Source organism: Garra rufa, unplaced genomic scaffold (genome assembly GCF_049309525.1).
Source record: "Garra rufa unplaced genomic scaffold, GarRuf1.0 hap1_unplaced_002, whole genome shotgun sequence".
Lineage (NCBI taxonomy): Eukaryota > Metazoa > Chordata > Actinopteri > Cypriniformes > Cyprinidae > Garra > Garra rufa.
Genome location: NW_027394277.1, coordinates 7,853,548 through 7,875,272, shown reverse-complemented (window position 1 = coordinate 7,875,272; position 21,725 = coordinate 7,853,548). Strand labels below are relative to the sequence as shown.

At 40.4% G+C, this 21,725-nt stretch overlaps 36 non-coding genes and 2 pseudogenes across 36 annotated transcripts; all 38 read left to right on the top strand.

The window, feature by feature from the left end:
* Positions 1–506: 506 nt before the first annotated feature.
* On the top strand, positions 507–625 carry LOC141306926 (5S ribosomal RNA). The gene has a single exon (XR_012345883.1). It is a non-coding gene; the product is annotated as a 5S ribosomal RNA (ribosomal RNA).
* An 84-nt stretch (positions 626–709) lies between these two features.
* On the top strand, positions 710–828 carry LOC141307336 (5S ribosomal RNA). Its single transcript, XR_012346290.1, has one exon. It is a non-coding gene; the product is annotated as a 5S ribosomal RNA (ribosomal RNA).
* A 732-nt stretch (positions 829–1,560) lies between these two features.
* Positions 1,561–1,679, top strand: LOC141306808 (5S ribosomal RNA). Its single transcript, XR_012345765.1, has one exon. It is a non-coding gene; the product is annotated as a 5S ribosomal RNA (ribosomal RNA).
* Positions 1,680–1,763: 84 nt separating this feature from the next.
* Positions 1,764–1,882, top strand: LOC141307596 (5S ribosomal RNA). Its single transcript, XR_012346548.1, has one exon. It is a non-coding gene; the product is annotated as a 5S ribosomal RNA (ribosomal RNA).
* An 84-nt stretch (positions 1,883–1,966) lies between these two features.
* Positions 1,967–2,085, top strand: LOC141307705 (5S ribosomal RNA). The gene has a single exon (XR_012346656.1). It is a non-coding gene; the product is annotated as a 5S ribosomal RNA (ribosomal RNA).
* An 84-nt stretch (positions 2,086–2,169) lies between these two features.
* Positions 2,170–2,288, top strand: LOC141307335 (5S ribosomal RNA). The gene has a single exon (XR_012346289.1). It is a non-coding gene; the product is annotated as a 5S ribosomal RNA (ribosomal RNA).
* Positions 2,289–3,019: 731 nt separating this feature from the next.
* On the top strand, positions 3,020–3,138 carry LOC141306925 (5S ribosomal RNA). The gene has a single exon (XR_012345882.1). It is a non-coding gene; the product is annotated as a 5S ribosomal RNA (ribosomal RNA).
* Positions 3,139–3,223: 85 nt separating this feature from the next.
* On the top strand, positions 3,224–3,342 carry LOC141307680 (5S ribosomal RNA). Its single transcript, XR_012346631.1, has one exon. It is a non-coding gene; the product is annotated as a 5S ribosomal RNA (ribosomal RNA).
* Positions 3,343–4,073: 731 nt separating this feature from the next.
* Positions 4,074–4,192, top strand: LOC141306834 (5S ribosomal RNA). The gene has a single exon (XR_012345790.1). It is a non-coding gene; the product is annotated as a 5S ribosomal RNA (ribosomal RNA).
* An 84-nt stretch (positions 4,193–4,276) lies between these two features.
* Positions 4,277–4,395, top strand: LOC141307424 (5S ribosomal RNA). The gene has a single exon (XR_012346378.1). It is a non-coding gene; the product is annotated as a 5S ribosomal RNA (ribosomal RNA).
* Positions 4,396–4,479: 84 nt separating this feature from the next.
* LOC141307334 (5S ribosomal RNA) lies at positions 4,480–4,598 on the top strand. The gene has a single exon (XR_012346287.1). It is a non-coding gene; the product is annotated as a 5S ribosomal RNA (ribosomal RNA).
* A 1,365-nt stretch (positions 4,599–5,963) lies between these two features.
* On the top strand, positions 5,964–6,082 carry LOC141306833 (5S ribosomal RNA). Its single transcript, XR_012345789.1, has one exon. It is a non-coding gene; the product is annotated as a 5S ribosomal RNA (ribosomal RNA).
* Positions 6,083–6,166: 84 nt separating this feature from the next.
* Positions 6,167–6,285, top strand: LOC141306924 (5S ribosomal RNA). Its single transcript, XR_012345880.1, has one exon. It is a non-coding gene; the product is annotated as a 5S ribosomal RNA (ribosomal RNA).
* Positions 6,286–6,369: 84 nt separating this feature from the next.
* LOC141307332 (5S ribosomal RNA) lies at positions 6,370–6,488 on the top strand. The gene has a single exon (XR_012346285.1). It is a non-coding gene; the product is annotated as a 5S ribosomal RNA (ribosomal RNA).
* Positions 6,489–7,219: 731 nt separating this feature from the next.
* Positions 7,220–7,338, top strand: LOC141306923 (5S ribosomal RNA). The gene has a single exon (XR_012345879.1). It is a non-coding gene; the product is annotated as a 5S ribosomal RNA (ribosomal RNA).
* Positions 7,339–7,422: 84 nt separating this feature from the next.
* On the top strand, positions 7,423–7,541 carry LOC141306695 (5S ribosomal RNA). The gene has a single exon (XR_012345653.1). It is a non-coding gene; the product is annotated as a 5S ribosomal RNA (ribosomal RNA).
* Positions 7,542–8,271: 730 nt separating this feature from the next.
* Positions 8,272–8,390, top strand: LOC141307595 (5S ribosomal RNA). Its single transcript, XR_012346547.1, has one exon. It is a non-coding gene; the product is annotated as a 5S ribosomal RNA (ribosomal RNA).
* An 84-nt stretch (positions 8,391–8,474) lies between these two features.
* Positions 8,475–8,593, top strand: LOC141306807 (5S ribosomal RNA). Its single transcript, XR_012345764.1, has one exon. It is a non-coding gene; the product is annotated as a 5S ribosomal RNA (ribosomal RNA).
* An 84-nt stretch (positions 8,594–8,677) lies between these two features.
* Positions 8,678–8,796, top strand: LOC141307593 (5S ribosomal RNA). Its single transcript, XR_012346546.1, has one exon. It is a non-coding gene; the product is annotated as a 5S ribosomal RNA (ribosomal RNA).
* Positions 8,797–8,880: 84 nt separating this feature from the next.
* LOC141307704 (5S ribosomal RNA) lies at positions 8,881–8,999 on the top strand. The gene has a single exon (XR_012346655.1). It is a non-coding gene; the product is annotated as a 5S ribosomal RNA (ribosomal RNA).
* Positions 9,000–9,083: 84 nt separating this feature from the next.
* On the top strand, positions 9,084–9,202 carry LOC141307331 (5S ribosomal RNA). Its single transcript, XR_012346284.1, has one exon. It is a non-coding gene; the product is annotated as a 5S ribosomal RNA (ribosomal RNA).
* Positions 9,203–9,933: 731 nt separating this feature from the next.
* Positions 9,934–10,052, top strand: LOC141306922 (5S ribosomal RNA). Its single transcript, XR_012345878.1, has one exon. It is a non-coding gene; the product is annotated as a 5S ribosomal RNA (ribosomal RNA).
* An 85-nt stretch (positions 10,053–10,137) lies between these two features.
* LOC141307679 (5S ribosomal RNA) lies at positions 10,138–10,256 on the top strand. The gene has a single exon (XR_012346630.1). It is a non-coding gene; the product is annotated as a 5S ribosomal RNA (ribosomal RNA).
* Positions 10,257–10,986: 730 nt separating this feature from the next.
* LOC141307330 (5S ribosomal RNA) lies at positions 10,987–11,105 on the top strand. The gene has a single exon (XR_012346283.1). It is a non-coding gene; the product is annotated as a 5S ribosomal RNA (ribosomal RNA).
* A 1,365-nt stretch (positions 11,106–12,470) lies between these two features.
* On the top strand, positions 12,471–12,589 carry LOC141307632 (5S ribosomal RNA). The gene has a single exon (XR_012346582.1). It is a non-coding gene; the product is annotated as a 5S ribosomal RNA (ribosomal RNA).
* A 1,376-nt stretch (positions 12,590–13,965) lies between these two features.
* Positions 13,966–14,084, top strand: LOC141307194 (5S ribosomal RNA). Its single transcript, XR_012346149.1, has one exon. It is a non-coding gene; the product is annotated as a 5S ribosomal RNA (ribosomal RNA).
* Positions 14,085–14,168: 84 nt separating this feature from the next.
* LOC141307758 (5S ribosomal RNA) lies at positions 14,169–14,287 on the top strand (annotated as a pseudogene).
* An 84-nt stretch (positions 14,288–14,371) lies between these two features.
* LOC141307543 (5S ribosomal RNA) lies at positions 14,372–14,490 on the top strand. Its single transcript, XR_012346495.1, has one exon. It is a non-coding gene; the product is annotated as a 5S ribosomal RNA (ribosomal RNA).
* Positions 14,491–15,220: 730 nt separating this feature from the next.
* On the top strand, positions 15,221–15,339 carry LOC141306832 (5S ribosomal RNA). Its single transcript, XR_012345788.1, has one exon. It is a non-coding gene; the product is annotated as a 5S ribosomal RNA (ribosomal RNA).
* Positions 15,340–15,423: 84 nt separating this feature from the next.
* LOC141307423 (5S ribosomal RNA) lies at positions 15,424–15,542 on the top strand. Its single transcript, XR_012346377.1, has one exon. It is a non-coding gene; the product is annotated as a 5S ribosomal RNA (ribosomal RNA).
* An 84-nt stretch (positions 15,543–15,626) lies between these two features.
* On the top strand, positions 15,627–15,745 carry LOC141307328 (5S ribosomal RNA). Its single transcript, XR_012346282.1, has one exon. It is a non-coding gene; the product is annotated as a 5S ribosomal RNA (ribosomal RNA).
* Positions 15,746–17,110: 1,365 nt separating this feature from the next.
* Positions 17,111–17,229, top strand: LOC141306830 (5S ribosomal RNA). The gene has a single exon (XR_012345787.1). It is a non-coding gene; the product is annotated as a 5S ribosomal RNA (ribosomal RNA).
* An 84-nt stretch (positions 17,230–17,313) lies between these two features.
* On the top strand, positions 17,314–17,432 carry LOC141307422 (5S ribosomal RNA). Its single transcript, XR_012346375.1, has one exon. It is a non-coding gene; the product is annotated as a 5S ribosomal RNA (ribosomal RNA).
* An 84-nt stretch (positions 17,433–17,516) lies between these two features.
* On the top strand, positions 17,517–17,635 carry LOC141307327 (5S ribosomal RNA). The gene has a single exon (XR_012346281.1). It is a non-coding gene; the product is annotated as a 5S ribosomal RNA (ribosomal RNA).
* Positions 17,636–19,000: 1,365 nt separating this feature from the next.
* On the top strand, positions 19,001–19,119 carry LOC141307631 (5S ribosomal RNA). Its single transcript, XR_012346581.1, has one exon. It is a non-coding gene; the product is annotated as a 5S ribosomal RNA (ribosomal RNA).
* Positions 19,120–20,497: 1,378 nt separating this feature from the next.
* Positions 20,498–20,616, top strand: LOC141307193 (5S ribosomal RNA). Its single transcript, XR_012346148.1, has one exon. It is a non-coding gene; the product is annotated as a 5S ribosomal RNA (ribosomal RNA).
* Positions 20,617–20,700: 84 nt separating this feature from the next.
* Positions 20,701–20,819, top strand: LOC141307757 (5S ribosomal RNA; annotated as a pseudogene).
* An 84-nt stretch (positions 20,820–20,903) lies between these two features.
* LOC141307541 (5S ribosomal RNA) lies at positions 20,904–21,022 on the top strand. The gene has a single exon (XR_012346493.1). It is a non-coding gene; the product is annotated as a 5S ribosomal RNA (ribosomal RNA).
* Positions 21,023–21,725: the final 703 nt, after the last annotated feature.

The window sequence follows — 21,725 nt, the reverse complement described above, 5'->3', positions numbered from 1 at the left end:
ACTGTATAAGAGAGCAGCATGACAAACAAAGGACAGTCACCAAACTGTTGGATTAAGGAGTTTGCTAATTTTAGAGCTCACCTTTCCATTCACCACCTGCAAACTTTGGATTACACTTTCTGTGGATTGTATATACAATGGTGGACACTCACATTGGACTTATCAACACACTGGGATTCTTGGACTGTTTTTAGGGTATGGACAAATGAACTGTATTCTTTTAACAGCATTTACCTAGTTTTATCGTGTTGTTTTAAAGTCTTTTATGTGAACCTTGTATATAAACCAAATCTATTTAAACCAATCTTCTTTTATGTCTCATTCTTTTAACCACTAGTCATCTCTCACAGTTAAATCTGACCCCATTTTAATCTTGTAACTCTGGATGGGAGACCGCCTGGGAATACCAGGTGCTGTAAGCTTTTGCCTTTTCTTCACTATTTATATAATATGATGGCTTTTACGGAGGCTGATCTATAAATAGCCCACTTTTTGGAGCAGTACTCGCTTACGGCCATACTGCGCTGAGAGCGCCCGATCTCGTCTGATCTCGGAAGCAAAGCAGCGTCGGGCCTGGTTAGTACTTAGATGGGAGACCGCCTGGGAATACCAGGTGCTGTAAGCTTTTGCCTTTTCTTCACTATTTATATAATATGCTGGCTTTTACGGAGGCTGATCTTTAAATAGCCCACTTTTTGGAGCAGCCCTCGCTTACGGCCATACTGCGCTGAGACCGCCCGATCTCGTCTGATCTCGGAAGCAAAGCAGCGTCGGGCCTGGTTAGTACTTGGATGGGAGACCGCCTGGGAATACCAGGTGCTGTAAGCTTTTGCCTTTTCTTCACTATTTATATAATATGCTGGCTTTTAGAAAGACGTGTTTTACCGCTCTATTTATTACAATCATTTAAATGTATTATAGAGTGTTAAGTGTTTTACATGTTTTTTTAGGCCATTTTATTGCTCTTAACATTTTAAGTGTGTGTGTGTGTCTTAAATAAATGGATGGTTGGCCTGCCATGTGACTAGACACATGACAGGAAGCAGGAAGTACAACTGTATAAGAGAGCAGCATGACAAACAAAGGACAGTCACCAAACTGTTGGATTAAGGAGTTTGCTAATTTTAGAGCTCACCTTTCCATTCACCACCTGCAAACTTTGGATTACACTTTCTGTGGATTGTATATACAATGGTGGACACTCACATTGGACTTATCAACACACTGGGATTCTTGGACTGTTTTTAGGGTATGGACAAATGAACTGTATTCTTTTAACAGCATTTACCTAGTTTTATCGTGTTGTTTTAAAGTCTTTTATGTGAACCTTGTATAAAAACCAAATCTATTTAAACCAATCTTCTTTTATGTCTCATTCTTTTAACCACTAGTCATCTCTCACAGTTAATTCTGACCCCATTTTAATGTTGTAACTCTGGATGGGAGACCGCCTGGGAATACCAGGTGCTGTAAGCTTTTGCCTTTTCTTCACTATTTATATAATATGATGGCTTTTACGGAGGCTGATCTATAAATAACCCACTTTTTGGAGCAGTCCTCGCTTACGGCCATACTGCGCTGAGTGCGCCCGATCTCGTCTGATCTCGGAAGCAAAGCAGCGTCGGGCCTGGTTAGTACTTGGATGGGAGACCGCCTGGGAATACCAGGTGCTGTAAGCTTTTGCCTTTTCTTCACTATTTATATAATATGATGGCTTTTACGGAGGCTGATCTATAAATAGCCCACTTTTTGGAGCAGTACTCGCTTACGGCCATACTGCGCTGAGAGCGCCCGATCTGGTCTGATCTCGGAAGCAAAGCAGCGTCGGGCCTGGTTAGTACTTAGATGGGAGACCGCCTGGGAATACCAGGTGCTGTAAGCTTTTGCCTTTTCTTCACTATTTATATAATATGCTGGCTTTTACGGAGGCTGATCTTTAAATAGCCCACTTTTTGGAGCAGCCCTCGCTTACGGCCATACCGCGCTGAGACCGCCCTATCTCGTCTGATCTCGGAAGCAAAGCAGCGTCGGGCCTGGTTAGTACTTAGATGGGAGACCGCCTGGGAATACCAGGTGCTGTAGGCTTTTGCCTTTTCTTCACTATTTATATAATATGCTGGCTTTTACGGAGGCTGATCTTTAAATAGGCCACTTTTTGGAGCAGCCCTCGCTTACGGCCATACTGCGCTGAGACCGCCCGATCTCGTCTGATCTCGGAAGCAAAGCAGCGTCGGGCCTGGTTAGTACTTGGATGGGAGACCGCCTGGGAATACCAGGTGCTGTAAGCTTTTGCCTTTTCTTCACTATTTATATAATATGCTGGCTTTTAGAAAGACGTGTTTTACCGCTCTATTTATTACAATCATTTAAATGTATTATAGAGTGTTAAGTGTTTTACATGTTTTTTTAGGCCATTTTATTGCTCTTAACATTTTAAGTGTGTGTGTGTCTTAAATAAATGGATGGTTGGCCTGCCATGTGACTAGACACATGACAGGAAGCAGGAAGTACAACTGTATAAGAGAGCAGCATGACAAACAAAGGACAGTCACCAAACTGTTGGATTAAGGAGTTTGCTAATTTTAGAGCTCACCTTTCCATTCACCACCTGCAAACTTTGGATTACACTTTCTGTGGATTGTATATACAATGGTGGACACTCACATTGGACTTATCAACACACTGGGATTCTTGGACTGTTTTTAGGGTATGGACAAATGAACTGTATTCTTTTAACAGCATTTACCTAGTTTTATCGTGTTGTTTTAAAGTCTTTTTATGTGAACCTTGTATATAAACCAAATCTATTTAAACCAATCTTCTTTTATGTCTCATTCTTTTAACCACTAGTCATCTCTCACAGTTAAATCTGACCCCATTTTAATCTTGTAACTCTGGATGGGAGACCGCCTGGGAATACCAGGTGCTGTAAGCTTTTGCCTTTTCTTCACTATTTATATAATATGATGGCTTTTACGGAGGCTGATCTATAAATAGCCCACTTTTTGGAGCAGTACTCGCTTACGGCCATACTGCGCTGAGAGCGCCCGATCTCGTCTGATCTCGGAAGCAAAGCAGCGTCGGGCCTGGTTAGTACTTAGATGGGAGACCGCCTGGGAATACCAGGTGCTGTAAGCTTTTGCCTTTTCTTCACTATTTATATAATATGCTGGCTTTTACGGAGGCTGATCTTTAAATAGCCCACTTTTTGGAGCAGCCCCCTGCTTAAGGCCATACTGCGCTGAGACCGCCCGATCTCGTCTGATCTCGGAAGCAAAGCAGCGTCGGGCCTGGTTAGTACTTGGATGGGAGACCGCCTGGGAATACCAGGTGCTGTAAGCTTTTGCCTTTTCTTCACTATTTATATAATATGCTGGCTTTTAGAAAGACGTGTTTTACCGCTCTATTTATTACAATCATTTAAATGTATTATAGAGTGTTAAGTGTTTTACATGTTTTTTTTAGGCCATTTTATTGCTCTTAACATTTTAAGTGTGTGTGTGTCTTAAATAAATGGATGGTTGGCCTGCCATGTGACTAGACACATGACAGGAAGTAGGAAGTACAACTGTATAAGAGAGCAGCATGACAAACAAAGGACAGTCACCAAACTGTTGGATTAAGGAGTTTGCTAATTTTAGAGCTCACCTTTCCATTCACCACCTGCAAACTTTGGATTACACTTTCTGTGGATTGTATATACAATGGTGGACACTCACATTGGACTTATCAACACACTGGGATTCTTTTACTGTTTTTAGGGTATGGACAAATGAACTGTATTCTTTTAACAGCATTTACCTAGTTTTATCGTGTTGTTTTAAAGTCTTTTATGTGAACCTTGTATAAAAACCAAATCTATTTAAACCAATCTTCTTTTATGTCTCATTCTTTTAACCACTAGTCATCTCTCACAGTTAATTCTGACCCCATTTTAATGTTGTAACTCTGGATGGGAGACCGCCTGGGAATACCAGGTGCTGTAAACTTTTGCCTTTTCTTCACTATTTATATAATATGATGGCTTTTACGGAGGCTGATCTATAAATAACCCACTTTTTGGAGCAGTCCTCGCTTACGGCCATACTGCGCTGAGTGCGCCCGATCTCGTCTGATCTCGGAAGCAAAGCAGCGTCGGGCCTGGTTAGTACTTGGATGGGAGACCCCCTGGGAATACCAGGTGCTGTAAGCTTTTGCCTTTTCTTCACTATTTATATAATATGATGGCTTTTACGGAGGCTGATCTATAAATAGCCCACTTTTTGGAGCAGTACTCGCTTACGGCCATACTGCGCTGAGAGCACCCGATCTCGTCTGATCTCGGAAGCAAAGCAGCATCGGGCCTGGTTAGTACTTAGATGGGAGACCGCCTGGGAATACCAGGTGCTGTAAGCTTTTGCCTTTTCTTCACTATTTATATAATATGCTGGCTTTTACGGAGGCTGATCTTTAAATAGCCCACTTTTTGGAGCAGCCCTCGCTTACGGCCATACTGCGCTGAGACCGCCCGATCTCGTCTGATCTCGGAAGCAAAGCAGCGTCGGGCCTGGTTAGTACTTGGATGGGAGACCGCCTGGGAATACCAGGTGCTGTAAGCTTTTGCCTTTTCTTCACTATTTATATAATATGCTGGCTTTTAGAAAGACGTGTTTTACCGCTCTATTTATTACAATCATTTAAATGTATTATAGAGTGTTAAGTGTTTTACATGTTTTTTAGGCCATTGTATTACTCTTAACATTTTAAGTGTGTGTGTGTCTTTAATAAATGGATGGTTGGCCTGCCATGTGACTAGACACATGACAGGAAGCAGGAAGTACAACTGTATAAGAGAGCAGCATGACAAAAAAAGTCACCAAACTGTTGGATTAAGGAGTTGCTAATTTTAGAGCTCACCTTTCCATTCACCACCTGCAAATTTTGGATTACACTTTCTGTGGATTGTATATACAATGGTGGACACTCACATTGGACTTATCAACACACTGGGATTCTTGGACTGTTTTTAGGGTATGGACAAATGAACTGTATTCTTTTAACAGCATTTACCTAGTTTTATCGTGTTGTTTTAAAGTCTTTTATGTGAACCTTGTATATAAACCAAATCTATTTAAACCAATCTTCTTTTATGTCTCATTCTTTTAACCACTAGTCATCTCTCACAGTTAAATCTGACCCCATTTTAATCTTGTAACTCTGGAAGGGAGACCGCCTGGGAATACCAGGTGCTGTAAGCTTTTGCCTTTTCTTCACTATTTATATAATATGCTGGCTTTTAGAAAGACGTGTTTTACCGCTCTATTTATTACAATCATTTAAATGTATTATAGAGTGTTAAGTGTTTTACATGTTTTTTTAGGCCATTTTATTGCTCTTAACATTTTAAGTGTGTGTCTTAAATAAATGGATGGTTGGCCTGCCATGTGACTAGACACATGACAGGAAGCAGGAAGTACAACTGTATAAGAGAGCAGCATGACAAACAAAGGACAGTCACCAAACTGTTGGATTAAGGAGTTTGCTAATTTTAGAGCTCACCTTTCCATTCACCACCTGCAAACTTTGGATTACACTTTCTGTGGATTGTATATACAATGGTGGACACTCACATTGGACTTATCAACACACTGGGATTCTTGGACTGTTTTTAGGGTATGGACAAATGAACTGTATTCTTTTAACAGCATTTACCTAGTTTTATCGTGTTGTTTTAAAGTCTTTTATGTGAACCTTGTATAAAAACCAAATCTATTTAAACCAATCTTCTTTTATGTCTCATTCTTTTAACCACTAGTCATCTCTCACAGTTAATTCTGACCCCATTTTAATGTTGTAACTCTGGATGGGAGACCGCCTGGGAATACCAGGTGCTGTAAACTTTTGCCTTTTCTTCACTATTTATATAATATGATGGCTTTTACGGAGGCTGATCTATAAATAACCCACTTTTTGGAGCAGTCCTCGCTTACGGCCATACTGCGCTGAGTGCGCCCGATCTCGTCTGATCTCGGAAGCAAAGCAGCGTCGGGCCTGGTTAGTACTTGGATGGGAGACCCCCTGGGAATACCAGGTGCTGTAAGCTTTTGCCTTTTCTTCACTATTTATATAATATGATGGCTTTTACGGAGGCTGATCTATAAATAGCCCACTTTTTGGAGCAGTACTCGCTTACGGCCATACTGCGCTGAGAGCGCCCGATCTCGTCTGATCTCGGAAGCAAAGCAGCGTCGGGCCTGGTTAGTACTTAGATGGGAGACCGCCTGGGAATACCAGGTGCTGTAAGCTTTTGCCTTTTCTTCACTATTTATATAATATGCTGGCTTTTACGGAGGCTGATCTTTAAATAGCCCACTTTTTGGAGCAGCCCTCGCTTACGGCCATACTGCGCTGAGACCGCCCGATCTCGTCTGATCTCGGAAGCAAAGCAGCGTCGGGCCTGGTTAGTACTTGGATGGGAGACCGCCTGGGAATACCAGGTGCTGTAAGCTTTTGCCTTTTCTTCACTATTTATATAATATGCTGGCTTTTAGAAAGACGTGTTTTACCGCTCTATTTATTACAATCATTTAAATGTATTATAGAGTGTTAAGTGTTTTACATGTTTTTTTTAGGCCATTTTATTGCTCTTAACATTTTAAGTGTGTGTGTGTCTTAAATAAATGGATGGTTGGCCTGCCATGTGACTAGACACATGACAGGAAGCAGGAAGTACAACTGTATAAGAGAGCAGCATGACAAACAAAGGACAGTCACCAAACTGTTGGATTAAGGAGTTTGCTAATTTTAGAGCTCACCTTTCCATTCACCACCTGCAAACTTTGGATTACACTTTCTGTGGATTGTATATACAATGGTGGACACTCACATTGGACTTATCAACACACTGGGATTCTTGGACTGTTTTTAGGGTATGGACAAATGAACTGTATTCTTTTAACAGCATTTACCTAGTTTTATCGTGTTGTTTTAAAGTCTTTTATGTGAACCTTGTATAAAAACCAAATCTATTTAAACCAATCTTCTTTTATGTCTCATTCTTTTAACCACTAGTCATCTCTCACAGTTAATTCTGACCCCATTTTAATGTTGTAACTCTGGATGGGAGACCGCCTGGGAATACCAGGTGCTGTAAGCTTTTGCCTTTTCTTCACTATTTATATAATATGATGGCTTTTACGGAGGCTGATCTATAAATAGCCCACTTTTTGGAGCAGTACTCGCTTACGGCCATACTGCGCTGAGAGCGCCCGATCTCGTCTGATCTCGGAAGCAAAGCAGCGTCGGGCCTGGTTAGTACTTAGATGGGAGACCGCCTGGGAATACCAGGTGCTGTAAGCTTTTGCCTTTTCTTCACTATTTATATAATATGCTGGCTTTTACGGAGGCTGATCTTTAAATAGCCCACTTTTTGGAGCAGCCCTCGCTTACGGCCATACTGCGCTGAGACCGCCCGATCTCGTCTGATCTCGGAAGCTAAGCAGCGTCGGGCCTGGTTAGTACTTGGATGGGAGACCGCCTGGGAATACCAGGTGCTGTAAGCTTTTGCCTTTTCTTCACTATTTATATAATATGCTGGCTTTTAGAAAGACGTGTTTTACCGCTCTATTTATTACAATCATTTAAATGTATTATAGAGTGTTAAGTGATTTACATGTTTTTTTAGGCCATTTTATTGCTCTTAACATTTTAAGTGTGTGTGTGTCTTAAATAAATGGATGGTTGGCCTGCCATGTGACTAGACACATGACAGGAAGCAGGAAGTACAACTGTATAAGAGAGCAGCATGACAAACAAAGGACAGTCACCAAACTGTTGGATTAAGGAGTTTGCTAATTTTAGAGCTCACCTTTCCATTCACCACCTGCAAACTTTGGATTACACTTTCTGTGGATTGTATATACAATGGTGGACACTCACATTGGACTTATCAACACACTGGGATTCTTGGACTGTTTTTAGGGTATGGACAAATGAACTGTATTCTTTTAACAGCATTTACCTAGTTTTATCGTGTTGTTTTAAAGTCTTTTATGTGAACCTTGTATAAAAACCAAATCTATTTAAACCAATCTTCTTTTATGTCTCATTCTTTTAACCACTAGTCATCTCTCACAGTTAAATCTGACCCCATTTTAATCTTGTAACTCTGGATGGGAGACCGCCTGGGAATACCAGGTGCTGTAAGCTTTTGCCTTTTCTTCACTATTTATATAATATGATGGCTTTTACGGAGGCTGATCTATAAATAGCCCACTTTTTGGAGCAGTACTCGCTTACGGCCATACTGCGCTGAGAGCGCCCGATCTGGTCTGATCTCGGAAGCAAAGCAGCGTCGGGCCTGGTTAGTACTTAGATGGGAGACCGCCTGGGAATACCAGGTGCTGTAAGCTTTTGCCTTTTCTTCACTATTTATATAATATGATGGCTTTTACGGAGGCTGATCTATAAATAACCCACTTTTTGGAGCAGTCCTCGCTTACGGCCATACTGCGCTGAGTGCGCCCGATCTCGTCTGATCTCGGAAGCAAAGCAGCGTCGGGCCTGGTTAGTACTTGGATGGGAGACCGCCTGGGAATACCAGGTGCTGTAAGCTTTTGCCTTTTCTTCACTATTTATATAATATGATGGCTTTTACGGAGGCTGATCTATAAATAGCCCACTTTTTGGAGCAGTACTCGCTTACGGCCATACTGCGCTGAGAGCGCCCGATCTGGTCTGATCTCGGAAGCAAAGCAGCGTCGGGCCTGGTTAGTACTTAGATGGGAGACCGCCTGGGAATACCAGGTGCTGTAAGCTTTTGCCTTTTCTTCACTATTTATATAATATGCTGGCTTTTACGGAGGCTGATCTTTAAATAGCCCACTTTTTGGAGCAGCCCTCGCTTACGGCCATACCGCGCTGAGACCGCCCTATCTCGTCTGATCTCGGAAGCAAAGCAGCGTCGGGCCTGGTTAGTACTTAGATGGGAGACCGCCTGGGAATACCAGGTGCTGTAGGCTTTTGCCTTTTCTTCACTATTTATATAATATGCTGGCTTTTACGGAGGCTGATCTTTAAATAGGCCACTTTTTGGAGCAGCCCTCGCTTACGGCCATACTGCGCTGAGACCGCCCGATCTCGTCTGATCTCGGAAGCAAAGCAGCGTCGGGCCTGGTTAGTACTTGGATGGGAGACCGCCTGGGAATACCAGGTGCTGTAAGCTTTTGCCTTTTCTTCACTATTTATATAATATGCTGGCTTTTAGAAAGACGTGTTTTACCGCTCTATTTATTACAATCATTTAAATGTATTATAGAGTGTTAAGTGTTTTACATGTTTTTTTAGGCCATTTTATTGCTCTTAACATTTTAAGTGTGTGTGTGTCTTAAATAAATGGATGGTTGGCCTGCCATGTGACTAGACACATGACAGGAAGCAGGAAGTACAACTGTATAAGAGAGCAGCATGACAAACAAAGGACAGTCACCAAACTGTTGGATTAAGGAGTTTGCTAATTTTAGAGCTCACCTTTCCATTCACCACCTGCAAACTTTGGATTACACTTTCTGTGGATTGTATATACAATGGTGGACACTCACATTGGACTTATCAACACACTGGGATTCTTGGACTGTTTTTAGGGTATGGACAAATGAACTGTATTCTTTTAACAGCATTTACCTAGTTTTATCGTGTTGTTTTAAAGTCTTTTTATGTGAACCTTGTATATAAACCAAATCTATTTAAACCAATCTTCTTTTATGTCTCATTCTTTTAACCACTAGTCATCTCTCACAGTTAAATCTGACCCCATTTTAATCTTGTAACTCTGGATGGGAGACCGCCTGGGAATACCAGGTGCTGTAAGCTTTTGCCTTTTCTTCACTATTTATATAATATGATGGCTTTTACGGAGGCTGATCTATAAATAGCCCACTTTTTGGAGCAGTACTCGCTTACGGCCATACTGCGCTGAGAGCGCCCGATCTCGTCTGATCTCGGAAGCAAAGCAGCGTCGGGCCTGGTTAGTACTTAGATGGGAGACCGCCTGGGAATACCAGGTGCTGTAAGCTTTTGCCTTTTCTTCACTATTTATATAATATGCTGGCTTTTACGGAGGCTGATCTTTAAATAGCCCACTTTTTGGAGCAGCCCCCTGCTTAAGGCCATACTGCGCTGAGACCGCCCGATCTCGTCTGATCTCGGAAGCAAAGCAGCGTCGGGCCTGGTTAGTACTTGGATGGGAGACCGCCTGGGAATACCAGGTGCTGTAAGCTTTTGCCTTTTCTTCACTATTTATATAATATGCTGGCTTTTAGAAAGACGTGTTTTACCGCTCTATTTATTACAATCATTTAAATGTATTATAGAGTGTTAAGTGTTTTACATGTTTTTTTAGGCCATTTTATTGCTCTTAACATTTTAAGTGTGTGTGTGTCTTAAATAAATGGATGGTTGGCCTGCCATGTGACTAGACACATGACAGGAAGTAGGAAGTACAACTGTATAAGAGAGCAGCATGACAAACAAAGGACAGTCACCAAACTGTTGGATTAAGGAGTTTGCTAATTTTAGAGCTCACCTTTCCATTCACCACCTGCAAACTTTGGATTACACTTTCTGTGGATTGTATATACAATGGTGGACACTCACATTGGACTTATCAACACACTGGGATTCTTTTACTGTTTTTAGGGTATGGACAAATGAACTGTATTCTTTTAACAGCATTTACCTAGTTTTATCGTGTTGTTTTAAAGTCTTTTATGTGAACCTTGTATAAAAACCAAATCTATTTAAACCAATCTTCTTTTATGTCTCATTCTTTTAACCACTAGTCATCTCTCACAGTTAATTCTGACCCCATTTTAATGTTGTAACTCTGGATGGGAGACCGCCTGGGAATACCAGGTGCTGTAAACTTTTGCCTTTTCTTCACTATTTATATAATATGCTGGCTTTTACGGAGGCTGATCTTTAAATAGCCCACTTTTTGGAGCAGCCCTCGCTTACGGCCATACTGCGCTGAGACCGCCCGATCTCGTCTGATCTCGGAAGCAAAGCAGCGTCGGGCCTGGTTAGTACTTGGATGGGAGACCGCCTGGGAATACCAGGTGCTGTAAGCTTTTGCCTTTTCTTCACTATTTATATAATATGCTGGCTTTTAGAAAGACGTGTTTTACCGCTCTATTTATTACAATCATTTAAATGTATTATAGAGTGTTAAGTGTTTTACATGTTTTTTAGGCCATTGTATTACTCTTAACATTTTAAGTGTGTGTGTGTCTTTAATAAATGGATGGTTGGCCTGCCATGTGACTAGACACATGACAGGAAGCAGGAAGTACAACTGTATAAGAGAGCAGCATGACAAAAAAAGTCACCAAACTGTTGGATTAAGGAGTTGCTAATTTTAGAGCTCACCTTTCCATTCACCACCTGCAAATTTTGGATTACACTTTCTGTGGATTGTATATACAATGGTGGACACTCACATTGGACTTATCAACACACTGGGATTCTTGGACTGTTTTTAGGGTATGGACAAATGAACTGTATTCTTTTAACAGCATTTACCTAGTTTTATCGTGTTGTTTTAAAGTCTTTTATGTGAACCTTGTATATAAACCAAATCTATTTAAACCAATCTTCTTTTATGTCTCATTCTTTTAACCACTAGTCATCTCTCACAGTTAAATCTGACCCCATTTTAATCTTGTAACTCTGGAAGGGAGACCGCCTGGGAATACCAGGTGCTGTAAGCTTTTGCCTTTTCTTCACTATTTATATAATATGCTGGCTTTTAGAAAGACGTGTTTTACCGCTCTATTTATTACAATCATTTAAATGTATTATAGAGTGTTAAGTGTTTTACATGTTTTTTTAGGCCATTTTATTGCTCTTAACATTTTAAGTGTGTGTCTTAAATAAATGGATGGTTGGCCTGCCATGTGACTAGACACATGACAGGAAGCAGGAAGTACAACTGTATAAGAGAGCAGCATGACAAACAAAGGACAGTCACCAAACTGTTGGATTAAGGAGTTTGCTAATTTTAGAGCTCACCTTTCCATTCACCACCTGCAAACTTTGGATTACACTTTCTATGGATTGTATATACAATGGTGGACACTCACATTGGACTTATCAACACACTGGGATTCTTGGACTGTTTTTAGGGTATGGACAAATGAACTGTATTCTTTTAACAGCATTTACCTAGTTTTATCGTGTTGTTTTAAAGTCTTTTATGTGAACCTTGTATAAAAACCAAATCTATTTAAACCAATCTTCTTTTATGTCTCATTCTTTTAACCACTAGTCATCTCTCACAGTTAATTCTGACCCCATTTTAATGTTGTAACTCTGGATGGGAGACCGCCTGGGAATACCAGGTGCTGTAAGCTTTTGCCTTTTCTTCACTATTTATATAATATGATGGCTTTTACGGAGGCTGATCTATAAATAACCCACTTTTTGGAGCAGTCCTCGCTTACGGCCATACTGCGCTGAGTGCGCCCGATCTCGTCTGATCTCGGAAGCAAAGCAGCGTCGGGCCTTGTTAGTACTTGGATGGGAGACCGCCTGGGAATACCAGGTGCTGTAAGCTTTTGCCTTTTCTTCACTATTTATATAATATGCTGGCTTTTAGAAAGACGTGTTTTACCGCTCTATTTATTACAATCATTTAAATGTATTATAGAGTGTTAAGTGTTTTACATGTTTTTTAGGCCATTTTATTACTCTTAACATTTTAAGTGTGTGTGTGTGTGTGTCTTTAATAAATGGATGGTTGGCCTGCCATGTGACTAGACACATGACAGGAAGCAGGAAGTACAACTGTATAAGAGAGCAGCATGACAAAAAAAGTCACCAAACTGTTGGATTAAGGAGTTGCTAATTTTAGAGCTCACCTTTCCATTCACCACCTGCAAACTTTGGATTACACTTTCTGTGGATTGTATATACAATGGTGGACACTCACATTGGACTTATCAACACACTGGGATTCTTGGACTGTTTTTAGGGTATGGACAAATGAACTGTATTCTTTTAACAGCATTTACCTAGTTTTATCGTGTTGTTTTAAAGTCTTTTATGTGAACCTTGTATATAAACCAAATCTATTTAAACCAATCTTCTTTTATGTCTCATTCTTTTAACCACTAGTCATCTCTCACAGTTAAATCTGACCCCATTTTAATCTTGTAACTCTGGATGGGAGACCGCCTGGGAATACCAGGTGCTGTAAGCTTTTGCCTTTTCTTCACTATTTATATAATATGCTGGCTTTTAGAAAGACGTGTTTTACCGCTCTATTTATTACAATCATTTAAATGTATTATAGAGTGTTAAGTGTTTTACATGTTTTTTTAGGCCATTTTATTGCTCTTAACATTTTAAGTGTGTGTGTGTCTTAAATAAATGGATGGTTGGCCTGCCATGTGACTAGACACATGACAGGAAGCAGGAAGTACAACTGTATAAGAGAGCAGCATGACATACAAAGGACAGTCACCAAACTGTTGGATTAAGGAGTTTGCTAATTTTAGAGCTCACCTTTCCATTCACCACCTGCAAACTTTGGATTACACTTTCTGTGGATTGTATATACAATGGTGGACACTCACATTGGACTTATCAACACACTGGGATTCTTGGACTGTTTTTAGGGTATGGACAAATGAACTGTATTCTTTTAACAGCATTTACCTAGTTTTATCGTGTTGTTTTAAAGTCTTTTTATGTGAACCTTGTATATAAACCAAATCTATTTAAACCAATCTTCTTTTATGTCTCATTCTTTTAACCACTAGTCATCTCTCACAGTTAATTCTGACCCCATTTTAATGTTGTAACTCTGGATGGGAGACCGCCTGGGAATACCAGGTGCTGTAAGCTTTTGCCTTTTCTTCACTATTTATATAATATGATGGCTTTTACGGAGGCTGATCTATAAATAACCCACTTTTTGGAGCAGTCTTCGCTTACGGCCATACTGCGCTGAGTGCGCCCGATCTCGTCTGATCTCGGAAGCAAAGCAGCGTCGGGCCTGGTTAGTACTTAGATGGGAGACCGCCTGGGAATACCAGGTGCTGTAAGCTTTTGCCTTTTCTTCACTATTTATATAATATGCTGGCTTTTACGGAGGCTGATCTTTAAATAGCCCACTTTTTGGAGCAGCCCTCACTTACGGCCATACTGCGCTGAGACCGCCCTATCTCGTCTGATCTCGGAAGCAAAGCAGCGTCGGGCCTGGTTAGTACTTGGATGGGAGACAGCCTGGGAATACCAGGTGCTGTAAGCTTTTGCCTTTTCTTCACTATTTATATAATATGCTGGCTTTTACGGAGGCTGATCTTTAAATAGGCCACTTTTTGGAGCAGCCCTCGCTTACGGCCATACCGCGCTGAGACCGCCCAATCTCGTCTGATCTCGGAAGCAAAGCAGCGTCGGGCCTGGTTAGTACTTGGATGGGAGACCGCCTGGGAATACCAGGTGCTGTAAGCTTTTGCCTTTTCTTCACTATTTATATAATATGCTGGCTTTTAGAAAGACGTGTTTTACCGCTCTATTTATTACAATCATTTAAATGTATTATAGAGTGTTAAGTGTTTTACATGTTTTTTTAGGCCATTTTATTGCTCTTAACATTTTAAGTGTGTGTGTGTCTTAAATAAATGGATGGTTGGCCTGCCATGTGACTAGACACATGACAGGAAGTAGGAAGTACAACTGTATAAGAGAGCAGCATGACAAACAAAGGACAGTCACCAAACTGTTGGATTAAGGAGTTTGCTAATTTTAGAGCTCACCTTTCCATTCACCACCTGCAAACTTTGGATTACACTTTCTGTGGATTGTATATACAATGGTGGACACTCACATTGGACTTATCAACACACTGGGATTCTTTTACTGTTTTTAGGGTATGGACAAATGAACTGTATTCTTTTAACAGCATTTACCTAGTTTTATCGTGTTGTTTTAAAGTCTTTTATGTGAACCTTGTATAAAAACCAAATCTATTTAAACCAATCTTCTTTTATGTCTCATTCTTTTAACCACTAGTCATCTCTCACAGTTAATTCTGACCCCATTTTAATGTTGTAACTCTGGATGGGAGACCGCCTGGGAATACCAGGTGCTGTAAACTTTTGCCTTTTCTTCACTATTTATATAATATGATGGCTTTTACGGAGGCTGATCTATAAATAACCCACTTTTTGGAGCAGTCCTCGCTTACGGCCATACTGCGCTGAGTGCGCCCGATCTCGTCTGATCTCGGAAGCAAAGCAGCGTCGGGCCTGGTTAGTACTTGGATGGGAGACCCCCTGGGAATACCAGGTGCTGTAAGCTTTTGCCTTTTCTTCACTATTTATATAATATGATGGCTTTTACGGAGGCTGATCTATAAATAGCCCACTTTTTGGAGCAGTACTCGCTTACGGCCATACTGCGCTGAGAGCACCCGATCTCGTCTGATCTCGGAAGCAAAGCAGCATCGGGCCTGGTTAGTACTTAGATGGGAGACCGCCTGGGAATACCAGGTGCTGTAAGCTTTTGCCTTTTCTTCACTATTTATATAATATGCTGGCTTTTACGGAGGCTGATCTTTAAATAGCCCACTTTTTGGAGCAGCCCTCGCTTACGGCCATACTGCGCTGAGACCGCCCGATCTCGTCTGATCTCGGAAGCAAAGCAGCGTCGGGCCTGGTTAGTACTTGGATGGGAGACCGCCTGGGAATACCAGGTGCTGTAAGCTTTTGCCTTTTCTTCACTATTTATATAATATGCTGGCTTTTAGAAAGACGTGTTTTACCGCTCTATTTATTACAATCATTTAAATGTATTATAGAGTGTTAAGTGTTTTACATGTTTTTTAGGCCATTGTATTACTCTTAACATTTTAAGTGTGTGTGTGTCTTTAATAAATGGATGGTTGGCCTGCCATGTGACTAGACACATGACAGGAAGCAGGAAGTACAACTGTATAAGAGAGCAGCATGACAAAAAAAGTCACCAAACTGTTGGATTAAGGAGTTGCTAATTTTAGAGCTCACCTTTCCATTCACCACCTGCAAATTTTGGATTACACTTTCTGTGGATTGTATATACAATGGTGGACACTCACATTGGACTTATCAACACACTGGGATTCTTGGACTGTTTTTAGGGTATGGACAAATGAACTGTATTCTTTTAACAGCATTTACCTAGTTTTATCGTGTTGTTTTAAAGTCTTTTATGTGAACCTTGTATATAAACCAAATCTATTTAAACCAATCTTCTTTTATGTCTCATTCTTTTAACCACTAGTCATCTCTCACAGTTAAATCTGACCCCATTTTAATCTTGTAACTCTGGAAGGGAGACCGCCTGGGAATACCAGGTGCTGTAAGCTTTTGCCTTTTCTTCACTATTTATATAATATGCTGGCTTTTAGAAAGACGTGTTTTACCGCTCTATTTATTACAATCATTTAAATGTATTATAGAGTGTTAAGTGTTTTACATGTTTTTTTAGGCCATTTTATTGCTCTTAACATTTTAAGTGTGTGTCTTAAATAAATGGATGGTTGGCCTGCCATGTGACTAGACACATGACAGGAAGCAGGAAGTACAACTGTATAAGAGAGCAGCATGACAAACAAAGGACAGTCACCAAACTGTTGGATTAAGGAGTTTGCTAATTTTAGAGCTCACCTTTCCATTCACCACCTGCAAACTTTGGATTACACTTTCTGTGGATTGTATATACAATGGTGGACACTCACATTGGACTTATCAACACACTGGGATTCTTGGACTGTTTTTAGGGTATGGACAAATGAACTGTATTCTTTTAACAGCATTTACCTAGTTTTATCGTGTTGTTTTAAAGTCTTTTATGTGAACCTTGTATAAAAACCAAATCTATTTAAACCAATCTTCTTTTATGTCTCATTCTTTTAACCACTAGTCATCTCTCACAGTTAATTCTGACCCCATTTTAATGTTGTAACTCTGGATGGGAGACCGCCTGGGAATACCAGGTGCTGTAAACTTTTGCCTTTTCTTCACTATTTATATAATATGATGGCTTTTACGGAGGCTGATCTATAAATAACCCACTTTTTGGAGCAGTCCTCGCTTACGGCCATACTGCGCTGAGTGCGCCCGATCTCGTCTGATCTCGGAAGCAAAGCAGCGTCGGGCCTGGTTAGTACTTGGATGGGAGACCCCCTGGGAATACCAGGTGCTGTAAGCTTTTGCCTTTTCTTCACTATTTATATAATATGATGGCTTTTACGGAGGCTGATCTATAAATAGCCCACTTTTTGGAGCAGTACTCGCTTACGGCCATACTGCGCTGAGAGCACCCGATCTCGTCTGATCTCGGAAGCAAAGCAGCATCGGGCCTGGTTAGTACTTAGATGGGAGACCGCCTGGGAATACCAGGTGCTGTAAGCTTTTGCCTTTTCTTCACTATTTATATAATATGCTGGCTTTTACGGAGGCTGATCTTTAAATAGCCCACTTTTTGGAGCAGCCCTCGCTTACGGCCATACTGCGCTGAGACCGCCCGATCTCGTCTGATCTCGGAAGCAAAGCAGCGTCGGGCCTGGTTAGTACTTGGATGGGAGACCGCCTGGGAATACCAGGTGCTGTAAGCTTTTGCCTTTTCTTCACTATTTATATAATATGCTGGCTTTTAGAAAGACGTGTTTTACCGCTCTATTTATTACAATCATTTAAATGTATTATAGAGTGTTAAGTGTTTTACATGTTTTTTAGGCCATTGTATTACTCTTAACATTTTAAGTGTGTGTGTGTCTTTAATAAATGGATGGTTGGCCTGCCATGTGACTAGACACATGACAGGAAGCAGGAAGTACAACTGTATAAGAGAGCAGCATGACAAAAAAAGTCACCAAACTGTTGGATTAAGGAGTTGCTAATTTTAGAGCTCACCTTTCCATTCACCACCTGCAAATTTTGGATTACACTTTCTGTGGATTGTATATACAATGGTGGACACTCACATTGGACTTATCAACACACTGGGATTCTTGGACTGTTTTTAGGGTATGGACAAATGAACTGTATTCTTTTAACAGCATTTACCTAGTTTTATCGTGTTGTTTTAAAGTCTTTTATGTGAACCTTGTATATAAACCAAATCTATTTAAACCAATCTTCTTTTATGTCTCATTCTTTTAACCACTAGTCATCTCTCACAGTTAAATCTGACCCCATTTTAATCTTGTAACTCTGGAAGGGAGACCGCCTGGGAATACCAGGTGCTGTAAGCTTTTGCCTTTTCTTCACTATTTATATAATATGCTGGCTTTTAGAAAGACGTGTTTTACCGCTCTATTTATTACAATCATTTAAATGTATTATAGAGTGTTAAGTGTTTTACATGTTTTTTTAGGCCATTTTATTGCTCTTAACATTTTAAGTGTGTGTCTTAAATAAATGGATGGTTGGCCTGCCATGTGACTAGACACATGACAGGAAGCAGGAAGTACAACTGTATAAGAGAGCAGCATGACAAACAAAGGACAGTCACCAAACTGTTGGATTAAGGAGTTTGCTAATTTTAGAGCTCACCTTTCCATTCACCACCTGCAAACTTTGGATTACACTTTCTATGGATTGTATATACAATGGTGGACACTCACATTGGACTTATCAACACACTGGGATTCTTGGACTGTTTTTAGGGTATGGACAAATGAACTGTATTCTTTTAACAGCATTTACCTAGTTTTATCGTGTTGTTTTAAAGTCTTTTATGTGAACCTTGTATAAAAACCAAATCTATTTAAACCAATCTTCTTTTATGTCTCATTCTTTTAACCACTAGTCATCTCTCACAGTTAATTCTGACCCCATTTTAATGTTGTAACTCTGGATGGGAGACCGCCTGGGAATACCAGGTGCTGTAAGCTTTTGCCTTTTCTTCACTATTTATATAATATGATGGCTTTTACGGAGGCTGATCTATAAATAACCCACTTTTTGGAGCAGTCCTCGCTTACGGCCATACTGCGCTGAGTGCGCCCGATCTCGTCTGATCTCGGAAGCAAAGCAGCGTCGGGCCTTGTTAGTACTTGGATGGGAGACCGCCTGGGAATACCAGGTGCTGTAAGCTTTTGCCTTTTCTTCACTATTTATATAATATGCTGGCTTTTAGAAAGACGTGTTTTACCGCTCTATTTATTACAATCATTTAAATGTATTATAGAGTGTTAAGTGTTTTACATGTTTTTTAGGCCATTTTATTACTCTTAACATTTTAAGTGTGTGTGTGTGTGTGTGTCTTTAATAAATGGATGGTTGGCCTGCCATGTGACTAGACACATGACAGGAAGCAGGAAGTACAACTGTATAAGAGAGCAGCATGACAAAAAAAGTCACCAAACTGTTGGATTAAGGAGTTGCTAATTTTAGAGCTCACCTTTCCATTCACCACCTGCAAACTTTGGATTACACTTTCTGTGGATTGTATATACAATGGTGGACACTCACATTGGACTTATCAACACACTGGGATTCTTGGACTGTTTTTAGGGTATGGACAAATGAACTGTATTCTTTTAACAGCATTTACCTAGTTTTATCGTGTTGTTTTAAAGTCTTTTATGTGAACCTTGTATATAAACCAAATCTATTTAAACCAATCTTCTTTTATGTCTCATTCTTTTAACCACTAGTCATCTCTCACAGTTAAATCTGACCCCATTTTAATCTTGTAACTCTGGATGGGAGACCGCCTGGGAATACCAGGTGCTGTAAGCTTTTGCCTTTTCTTCACTATTTATATAATATGCTGGCTTTTAGAAAGACGTGTTTTACCGCTCTATTTATTACAATCATTTAAATGTATTATAGAGTGTTAAGTGTTTTACATGTTTTTTTAGGCCATTTTATTGCTCTTAACATTTTAAGTGTGTGTGTGTCTTAAATAAATGGATGGTTGGCCTGCCATGTGACTAGACACATGACAGGAAGCAGGAAGTACAACTGTATAAGAGAGCAGCATGACATACAAAGGACAGTCACCAAACTGTTGGATTAAGGAGTTTGCTAATTTTAGAGCTCACCTTTCCATTCACCACCTGCAAACTTTGGATTACACTTTCTGTGGATTGTATATACAATGGTGGACACTCACATTGGACTTATCAACACACTGGGATTCTTGGACTGTTTTTAGGGTATGGACAAATGAACTGTATTCTTTTAACAGCATTTACCTAGTTTTATCGTGTTGTTTTAAAGTCTTTTTATGTGAACCTTGTATATAAACCAAATCTATTTAAACCAATCTTCTTTTATGTCTCATTCTTTTAACCACTAGTCATCTCTCACAGTTAATTCTGACCCCATTTTAATGTTGTAACTCTGGATGGGAGACCGCCTGGGAATACCAGGTGCTGTAAGCTTTTGCCTTTTCTTCACTATTTATATAATATGATGGCTTTTACGGAGGCTGATCTATAAATAACCCACTTTTTGGAGCAGTCTTCGCTTACGGCCATACTGCGCTGAGTGCGCCCGATCTCGTCTGATCTCGGAAGCAAAGCAGCGTCGGGCCTGGTTAGTACTTAGATGGGAGACCGCCTGGGAATACCAGGTGCTGTAAGCTTTTGCCTTTTCTTCACTATTTATATAATATGCTGGCTTTTACGGAGGCTGATCTTTAAATAGCCCACTTTTTGGAGCAGCCCTCACTTACGGCCATACTGCGCTGAGACCGCCCTATCTCGTCTGATCTCGGAAGCAAAGCAGCGTCGGGCCTGGTTAGTACTTGGATGGGAGACAGCCTGGGAATACCAGGTGCTGTAAGCTTTTGCCTTTTCTTCACTATTTATATAATATGCTGGCTTTTACGGAGGCTGATCTTTAAATAGGCCACTTTTTGGAGCAGCCCTCGCTTACGGCCATACCGCGCTGAGACCGCCCAATCTCGTCTGATCTCGGAAGCAAAGCAGCGTCGGGCCTGGTTAGTACTTGGATGGGAGACCGCCTGGGAATACCAGGTGCTGTAAGCTTTTGCCTTTTCTTCACTATTTATATAATATGCTGGCTTTTAGAAAGACGTGTTTTACCGCTCTATTTATTACAATCATTTAAATGTATTATAGATTGTTAAGTGTTTTACATGTTTTTTTAGGCCATTTTATTGCTCTTAACATTTTAAGTGTGTGTGTGTCTTAAATAAATGGATGGTTGGCCTGCCATGTGACTAGACACATGACAGGAAGCAGGAAGTACAACTGTATAAGAGAGCAGCATGACAAACAAAGGACAGTCACCAAACTGTTGGATTAAGGAGTTTGCTAATTTTAGAGCTCACCTTTCCATTCACCACCTGCAAACTTTGGATTACACTTTCTGTGGATTGTATATACAATGGTGGACACTCACATTGGACTTATCAACACACTAGGATTCTTGGACTGTTTTTAGGGTATGGACAATTGAACTGTATTCTTTTAACAGCATTTACCTAGTTTTATCGTGTTGTTTTAAAGTCTTTTATGTGAACCTTGTATATAAACCAAATCTATTTAAACCAATCTTCTTTTATGTCTCATTCTTTTAACCACTACTCATCTCTCACAGTTAAATCTGACCCCATTTTAATCTTGTAACTCTGGATGGGAGACCGCCTGGGAATACCAGGTGCTGTAAGCTTTTGCCTTTTCTTCACTATTTATATAATATGCTGGCTTTTACAGAGGCTGATCTTTA